The following is a 10308-nucleotide window of genomic DNA, read 5'->3' as shown; positions in this document are numbered from 1 at the left end:
TATTATTATTGTTATCATCATCATACCATTGTCATTAGTATCAGTTTTATCTTAAATATCATTATGATATTATGATCATGATTATTATTATTATCATTATTATTATTATCATTATCATTATCATTTCTATTGTTATGATTATTATTGTTGTTATTAAGATGATAGTAATCATCATCATCATTATTATTATTGTTATCGTCATTATCAATATTATTATCATTATTATTGTTGCTGTTACTATTATGATTATCATTTTTATGATGATCGTTATCATCATCATATTATTGTCACCATTTCAAGAATTATTATTATTGTTATCTTTATTAGTTATTATTATTAGTAGTAGTAGTAGTATTAGTATTAGTATTGATGTTGTCGTTTTTATTATCGCAGTTGTTTTCATTATTGTTATCATTGTTATTGTCATCATCATTATCTGTTTTATGATTATTTGTATTGTTATCATTTTCATCTTTTTTATAATTACTATTGATATTAGTCAATGGTATCATTATCATTATTATTATTTGATATTATTATTGGTGTTTAGTGTTTTATTATTAGTAGTAGTATTCCTATTATTATTATCATCATTATCAGTATCATTTATGTTATTACTTTTGTTTATTTCATCATTTTTTATGATTACTACTATAATCAGTATCATTATTGTTATTGTTATTATAATTATAGTTATTATTTTTTTACGTTGGCAGCAGCAGCATCACCACCATCACCATTATTATTATCATCATTAGTATTACTTATATTATTATTATTATTATTGTTATTATTGTTATTATTGTTATTATTATTATCATTATCGTTATTATTGTTATAATTTCAAGGATTTTTATTATGTCTTTATCATTATTGTTATTATTGTTATTAGTATAAATATTGTTATTATTGTTATTTCTGTAATAGTTATAATTATGATGATGATGATGATCATCATCATCATCATCATCATCATCATCATCATCATCATCATCATCATCATCATCATCATCATCACATTATCATTATCATTATACCATCAACATTGCCATTACCATTACTGTAACTACAAGTATTACAGTAACTATTACTATTACTGTTATTGTTGTTATTTTTGTTATTATCTCTCTCTCTCTCTCTCTCTCTCTCTCTCTCTCTCTCTCTCTCTCTCTCTCTCTCTCTCTCTCTCTCTCTCTCTCTCTCTCTCTCTCTCTCTCTAACTCTCTCTCTCTCTCTCTCTCTCTCTCTCTCTAACTCTCTCTCTCTCTCTCTCTCTCTCTCTCTCTCTCTCTCTCTATATATATATATATATATATATATATATATATATATATATATATATATAGATAGATAGATAGATAGATAGATAGATAGATAGATAGATAGATAGATAGATAGATATAAATATAAATATATATATATAAATATAAATATATATATATATATATATATATATATACATATATATATATATATATATATATATATATATATATATATATATGTACACACACAAACCTCTTCCTCTCTCCCCTCCGTCTCCTTTTCCCTCCCCCCCCTCTGCCTCTGCCTCTCCCCCATTCCCTCTCCCTCTCCCCCAAATTTCCCTACATCACCATAAAGCCATTAGAATTTAATACCATGCATTTATGACGCCATAACCATTACCAGAAGATGATCAGAGCAGAACGCCCGGCCGGAGCCCCGCGCGCAGCCCAGAAGCCTCGAACCGGGACGGGGGCGCGGAGGCTTCGGGGAAAGTCACTGTGGCTGTCGTTTTGGAAGATTGTAGGCCTACTTAATTTTTTTTTTCTTTTTTTTTGAACTGTGCTTGATTTTTGTTTACGGTGTGTTTGATTTTTTTTTGTAGTGTGTTTTTTTTTGTAAGATTGTAGGCCTGCTTTTTTTTTTTTTTACTGCTTTATTTTTTTAACGGTGTGCTTGATTTTTTTGTAGTGTGGTTTTTGTAAGATTGTAGGCCAACTTAATTTTTTATATACTTTTTTGGACAGTGTGCTTGATTTTTTTTTCTTCTTTTTTTTGAGAGTGTGCTTGTGAATGTGTTGTGTGTTGTGGGTGTTTTTTGGGTTGAAATGTATGGTTGTTATTTGTTTTATGGGTTGGTGTATTCGCTGATGTGTATTTGATTTAGGTGAGGTTTTTTTTTTTTTTTTTTTATTAGGTTTCTATTGATATCGTTTTTTTTTCGTTATGTTAAACAATACGAGGATTGGGTTGCAAGAGCATGCTTATGCTTCTCTCAAATGTTTATTTCCTTCGTCATCATTATTCATATTGTTGATAACTTTGTTCTTGTTACCGCCATCATTATTATTGTTATCATTTTCATCATCGTCACCATCACTATAAAAATCATCAGCATCACCATAATGATAATCATCACTACCATCGCCAGCACCAACACAATCATCACCAACAACACCATCATCACCATTATCACCATCACTACCACCAACACCATCACCATCACTACCATCAGTACCACCATCATCATCATCATCATCATCATTATCCTTATCATTTTAATTCTCCCTCTCTCACGCTGTCGTTCACTTCCTGTCGCTCCGTCGCACGACAGCCCACGCGTCCTATTGGAGTCCCCCACCCCCCCTTTCCCCCTCCCCCCCACCAACCCCCGCCCACACCGCCAACAGGGAGTGTAACATGGGCGGGACTACGATATATAAAAAGGGCGTGTTCTCTTTCCCTTTCTTCCTTGCTTTTTTCTTCTTTTTCTTTCTGAATCTTTCGCTCTTTCTTCTCTTCGTTTGCTGCCTCCCGTTTTCTCTTTCTTTTTTCTTGTTTTTTTCATATTTTCTCTCGATTTTTAAAAATCTTTCTCCCTTCTTACTTCCCTCCTTCCCTTCTTGCCTCCCTCCTTCCCTCCTTGCCTCCCTCCTTCCCTCCTTGCCTCCCTCCTTCCCTCCTTGCCTCCCTCCTTCCCTTCTTGCCTCCCTCCACACACGCGCACACTCACCCCCCCCCCCACACACATACGCACGCACGCACGCACACGCACACACACCCGCTCACTCACGCACCCCCCCCCCTCCCCCGCTCACTCACCCCCCCCCCCCCCCTACGCCTGATTGCTCTCTCGGGGGAACATTAGTCTTAAAATCCCATCATATCATTATCAAGACGGATTCCGCTGTGATCGGAGATGCGTTACGTCACGCTCCGTGTTATCCGGCCAATTAAAGGCGACGGGGCACGTATTGCTGACTCAGAATATCAAAATACACCTTCGCCTCCGGTTATGCGGACGCTCGCTCGCCCTCCCCGCCGTCTGCCGAGCGCCCCCCTCCCCCATCCCCCACCCCTTCCCCCTCCCTTTCCCGCGTTTCGTCCGTCGCAGCTGTTCAAAATTGGCGGGAAAAAATGGCGGGTTTCGGGGGATGGAGGTTTTAAGAGAGAGGGTGGGGGGAGAGGCTATAGACGGTGGGGGGAAGTAGGAAGAAACGAAAAGAGATTGAGGAATTGGGGGGGATGAAATTGGGGAGAAATTGTGGTTTACTTGGGGGGGTGGGGGTTATAATTCGGTATCGGATTCGAGACCACGTGACACATGAAAAAGCTCGGCGTTCGGGTAAGCTGGAGGTGAATCCGGGGAGGCGAGGAACCCCGTTTTTATACAGCAGAGTTCTTGCATGCGGATGTAGGCGGGAAGGATGAAGAAGAGAAGGAGGAGGAGGAGGAGCAATGAAGGAAGGGAGGTTAGGAGGAGAAGAGCAAGAACAAAAGAAGAAGAAAATGAAAGAGAAACGAAAAGAAAATAAAGGAAACGAAGGGTAGAACACTTAAAACAAGAAAACAAACAAACAAACAAAAGAACGACAGCAACACCAAAAAACAAAAGAAGAAAAGCGATAACAACAACACCAACGAAAATAAAACCAAAAACCCAAGACCAGAAGAGCAGGAATCTTAGCCCCGACCCCAAGAAACACGAGCATCGCCATTCACTCGTTTCTGCCTCAACGATATCACCAACAACAAAAACAACAACAACAAAACAAGACCAGAAGAGCAGGAATCTTAGCCCGGACCCCAAGAAACACGAGCATCGCCATTCACTCGTTTCTGCCTCAACGATTACAACAACAACAACAACAACAAAAACAACAACAACAAAACAAGACCAGAAGACCAGGAATCTTAGCCCGGACCCCAAGAAACACGAGCATCGCCATTCACTCGTTTCTGCCTCAACGATTACAACAACAACAACAACAACAACAACAACAACAACAAAACAATACCAGAAGAACAGGAATCTTAGCCCGGACCCCAAGAAACACGAGCATCGCCATTCACTCGTTTCTGCCTCAACGATTACAACAACAACAACAACAAAAACAACAACAACAAACAAGACCAGAAGACCAGGAATCTTAGCCCGGACCCCAAGAAACACGAGCAATGCCATTCACTCGTTTCTGCCTCAACGATAACAACAACAACAAAAACAACAACAACAACAAAACAAGACGAGAAAAACAGGAATCTTAGCCCCGACCCCAAGAAACACGAGCATCGTCATTCACTCGTTTCTACCTCAACAACAACAACAAAAACAACAATAACAACAACAACAACAAAACAAGACCAGAAGACCAGGAATCTTAGCCCCGACCCCAAGAAACACGAGCATCGCCATTCACTCGTTTCTGCCTCAACGATATCACCACCACCACCAACAACAACAACAACAACAACAACAAAACAAGACCAGAAGACCAGGAATCTTAGCCCCAACCCCAAGAAACACGAGCATCGCCATTCACTCGTTTCTGCCTCAACGATAACAACAACAACAAAAACAACAACAACAACAAAACAAGACCAGAAGACCAGGAATCTTAGCCCCGACCCCAAGAAACACGAGCGTCGCCATTCACTCGTTTCTACCTCAACAACAACAACAAAAACAACAATAACAACAACAACAACAAAACAAGACCAGAAGACCAGGAATCTTAGCCCCGACCCCAAGAAACAAGAGCATCGTCATTCACTCATTTCTGCCACAACGATAACAACAACAACAACAACAACAAAACAAGACCAGAAGACCAGGAATCTTAGCCCCGACCCCAAGAAACACGAGCATCGTCATTCACTCGTTTCTGCCTCAACGATAACAACAACAACAACAAAAACAACAACAAAACAAGACCAGAAGACCAGGAATCTTAGCCCCGACCCCAAGAAACACGAGCGTCGCCATTCACTCGTTTCTACCTCAACAACAACAACAAAAACAACAATAACAACAACAACAACAAAACAAGACCAGAAGACCAGGAATCTTAGCCCCGACCCCAAGAAACACGAGCATCGCCATTCACTCGTTTCTGCCTCAACGATATCACCAACAACAAAAACAACAACAACAACAACAAAAGACCAGAAGACCAGGAATCTTAGCCCCGACCCCAAGAAACACGAGCATCGCCATTCACTCGTTTCTGCCTCTCCTCATTCGGCGGGTCATCAGCTAGATTTACAACGGTGATAGGGCAGTGATTTCATGCTGTCTCTCGCCGCGCTTTTGTCACGGTTGTGGTTGTGAAAAGGGGGCGCTGGTGACGATCATGGTGTTGATTTGAGATTTGGAATGGGTGTTGTGAATGATATAGTTAATGGGAGTATTGATGGTGATGATGGTAATGGTTCTGATGTGCTGGTATTCTGAGTAATGGGGATGGCAATTATGATGGTAGGTAATAATGATGATGATGATAATGGTGATAGTAAAAATTATAATGAAAGTAGTGATAATGATGATAATAGTAAAGCTGATGATTTAAGTTATAATGATAATGATATCATTGTTTTTGTTATTATTATTACTGTTGTTGATATTATTATTTTGGTTAATGGTTTTATTGTTAATATTATCATTAGCATCAAATAAATGCGATATTATCAAGATTTCATATCATGTATTGGTATGTTATGATATTTCAGAATCATTATTTTTCATCTTTTTTTTTCTTCAATATTTATTTTTCTCCGTTCTCCGTTTTTCCTCCTCCTTTTCCAATTCTTCCTTCTTTCCCATTTTTTCTCCTACTCCTTCCCTTTTTTCATTTTTTCTTCCTCCACTTTCACATCGTCTCCTTTTCGTTCTCTTCCTCACTTCCTATTCTTCCTCTTCCTCTTTTCCATCATCATCTTCCTCTTTCTCTTTTGCCTTTTTTCTCCTTCTGTTTATTACTTCTTCGTCTTCTTCTTCGCCTTCTTCTTCTTCGTCTTCTTCTTCTTCTTCTTCTTCTTCTTCTTCTTCTTCTTCTCTTATCCTCTTGGGTGGCCCTGTGTATCCAAAACAAACCATCAAAGACCTGTAGTTTGAAGCGTGTGAAAATTTTGAATAGGTAACTCACTCCCCCCCCCCCCCTGGAATTTCTTTTTTTTCTTCTTTCCTTTTTGTGTCTGTTATTTGGTTTTTGTTGCTGACTAAACAATCATTCCTTTTCATACAATTCATTTTCTCACACATTCAAACACGCACACAGAAGGACGGATACACGCACATGCGCACGGAAACACGCACACATATACACACAGGTAAATACAGGCAAACACACGTACAGAACATCACCCAACTATACGCATACACACACACCCTCTACATACACACACGCATACGCCCATATCTCATACACACACCCATACGCTCATATCTCCATACACACACGCATACGCCCATATCTCCATGCACATCACCGCACGTACACACCCCAACACCACACACATATACCCCAACGCCACACACGTACATCTCCTGTTACCTAACATACACACGCACTCATCACCACACACCCACATCACCACAAAAATATCTCATACACCCGAATCCGGATACGTATCACACATAGTCATCACGCCACCACGCGTACTTCCACAACCCCGACTGCCACGGCATACACACCCTCGCCCTCACCTCTACCTTCGCCCTCATCCCGCCACCAGAACGTACACCTTCACTCTCACCACCGCCACAGTAGCATACACCTTCTCGCTCACCACCATCGCAGTAGCATACAGCCTCACCCTCACCGTAGCAGTATACACCCTCACCACCGCCACAGCAGCATACACCCTCACCCTCACCATCACCACAGCAGCCTACGCAGACACCCTCACCACCGCCACCGCCACAGCAGTCTACACCCTCACCCTCACCACCGCCACCACACAACCATGAAAAAAGGCAACTAAACACAAACAAGCGGAGGCCTCGTTGCTGCCCTTATAACAAAGGAGAGGCGCTGGTGGTGTGTATTGGTGTTGTCGTTGGCGCCATTTTTGTTGTCGTTGTTGTTGTTGTCGTTGGCGGTGTGGTTGTGGTTGTTGTAGCTTTGGGTGTAGTTGTGGTTATTGTGGTTGTAGGTATAGGCGTTATTGCTGTCGCCAATGTGTTGGTGGCTGTCGTTGTTATCGAGGCTGTCGTTGTTGTGGCCGTGGTCGGTGTCCTTGCTGCCGTCATCGTTGTCGTTGTCGTTGTTGTCGTCGTCGTCGTTGTCGTCGTCATCGTCGTCGTTGTCCTTGTTGGAAATGATAAAATCTCAAATTCAAAAAGTCCCGACGATTCTTACGAGACAGCGCGCGACGGCGACTTGAGGGATGTGGCGCCGAGGTAGGGGGAGGGGGGGGGATATAGAATGATACTAATTTTTATCATTATTGCTTTTGTAATTGTTATTATTAAACTTATTATTATTGTTATCATTAAACATTATTATTGTTATCATTAAACTTATTATTATTGTTATCATTAAACTTATTATTATTGTTATCATTAAACTTATTATTATTGTTATCATTAAACTTATTATTATTGTTATCATTAAACTTATTATTATTGTTATCATTAAACTTATTATTATTGTTATCATTAAACTTATTATTATTGTTATCATTAAACTTATTATTATTGTTATCATTAAACATTATTATTGTTATCATTAAACTTATTATTATTGTTATCATTAAACTTATTATTATTGTTATCATTAAACATTATTATTGTTATCATTAAACATTATTATTGTTATCATTAAACTTATTATTATTGTTATCATTAAACTTATTATTATTGTTATCATTAAACTTATTATTATTGTTATCATTAAACTTATTATTATTGTTATCATTAAACTTATTATTATTGTTATCATTAAACTTATTATTATTGTTATCATTAAACATTATTATTGTTATCATTAAACTTATTATTATTGTTATCATTAAACTTATTATTATTGTTATCATTAAACTTATTATTATTGTTATCATTAAACTTATTATTATTGTTATCATTAAACTTATTATTGTTATCATTAAACTTATTATTATTGTTATCATTAAACTAATTATCACCATTATTATTGTTATTGTTATTATTAGGATTAGGATTATTGTTATTGTTGTTATTATTATTATTATTATTATTATTATTATTATTATTATTATTATTATCATCATCATTATCATTATTTTTATTAGTTATTATTACTGTTAGTATTGTTATCATGGTTATTATTATTATTATTATTATTATTATTATTATTATTATTATTATTAACTTTATTATTGTCATCATTGTCGTCACCATCGTCTTTGTTGTTATATTTATTATTATTATTATCGTTTTTCTTGTTGATGTTATTGTAATTGTTATCATCATTTATTCATTATTAGTAGATAATATTTTTTTTGTTATCATCATTTTCAATATTTCTACGACTATGTGTTTGTCTTCTAAGGCAATTTTTGTTTTCTATTATTTCTCTTTCTTTCTCTTTTTTCTCCCTTTCATTCTTTCTTTTTACTCTTTCATTCTTTTGTCGTTTATTGCTACGATTTTTTTATTGTTTCTTTTTCTTTCTTACTCATTTCTTAGTCATTAGTCAGTCTTGAAGAAGTAATGAACGTGGGACGATTGTGAGAATAGGAGGGGGGGTATATTGGGGGGGGGGTGAGGGTCGTTGAAGGTCGATTTTATAGGGAGGTGGTCGTTGGTGAGGAGGGGGTTATGGAGGGTGGGGTCGTTGGTGTTGTGTGGGGAAGGGGGTCGTTGAGGGGTATAGGGAACTGTTGGGGGGGTATTTGGGGGTATGGGTCCTGGTTGGGCGGGGGGGGGAGGGGGGAGTAGTATGAGGTGGTCGTTGAGATTGTGTGGGGAAGGGGGTCGTTGGGGGGTATAGGGAATTGGGGGGTAGGGGTCGTGGTAGGGGAGGTGGGGGGGGTCGTGCGAGTTGGTCGTTGAGGTTTGTGTGTATGGGGGGCTCTATGGTGGGTATGGGCGTCGTCTAGGGGAGTGTGTGTCGGGGGTAAGGGGGTCGTGCGTTTCGTTGAAAGGGGGGTCGTTGTGGTAGTTAGTGGCAGCGGCGGAGACGGCGTCGGCGCCTGTGGGTGGCGCTGGGTCAACATGTCGTGACAGCGAGATACTGATGGCTCCGAGACGTGCTCTTCATAACCTCTCGCCCCCTCCTCATCCCCCCCCCTTTCCCCTCCCCTCTCCTGCCCCCCCTCCTGCCCCCTCCCCCTTGTCATTCCTCCTCCTCCTTTTTTTTTCTCCCTCCTTCTCTCGTCTTCCCTCTCCTCCTTCCCCCCTCTCCTGGCCTCCTTGCTATTCCTCCTCCTTCTTTTTCCTCTCTTCTCTCGTCTTCCCTCTCCTCCTCCCCCTTTCCTGTCCCATCTCCTGCCATTTCTTCTTCTCCTTTTCCTTCACTTCCCCTTTCCTCCCTCCTTCTCTCCTCATTCCATTCCCTCTCTTCTTTCATCTTCTCACCCCCTTTCCCCCTTCCCCCTCCTCTTCCCCTTTCCATCTTCTTTCCTCTCACCCTACACTCTCCTCTCCCCTTCCTCTACCCTCTTTCTACTCTCCCACTCCTCTTCTCCCCCTCTCCCCTCCTCTTTTCCCACTCCCCCTCTCTCTGCCCTTCATTCTCATCTCCTTCTCCCTCTTCTCATCTCGTATCCTGCATCTCCACTCTCCATCTCTCTCTCTCTCTCTCTCTCTCTCTCTCTCTCTCTCTCTCTCTCTCTCTCTCTCTCTCTCTCTCTCTCTCTCTCTCTCTCTCTCTCTCTCTATATACATATACATATATATATATATATATATATATATGTATATGTATATATACATTTGTTTGTCTCTGTCTGACTGTCTCTCTGCCCTTCTATATGCCTAAATCGGTCGGCCTTTTTATGTCTATTTAAACATCTTAATCTTTCTTTATAGCTTTTTGTGCCTCTCTGTCTTTCAGTCCCTCG

At 39.5% G+C, this 10308-nt stretch overlaps 1 protein-coding gene across 4 annotated transcripts in view; it reads left to right on the top strand.

The window, feature by feature from the left end:
• LOC113808289 (homeotic protein spalt-major) overlaps positions 1-10308 on the top strand; it is a 604198-nt gene that overhangs the window by 250409 nt on the left and 343481 nt on the right. The window lies entirely within an intron of this gene.

Source organism: Penaeus vannamei, chromosome 30, assembly GCF_042767895.1.
Source record: "Penaeus vannamei isolate JL-2024 chromosome 30, ASM4276789v1, whole genome shotgun sequence".
In the NCBI taxonomy this organism is placed as follows: Eukaryota; Metazoa; Arthropoda; class Malacostraca; order Decapoda; family Penaeidae; genus Penaeus; species Penaeus vannamei.
Note: the sequence above shows the minus strand (reverse complement) of the source record. Positions and strands in the feature narration are given on the sequence as shown.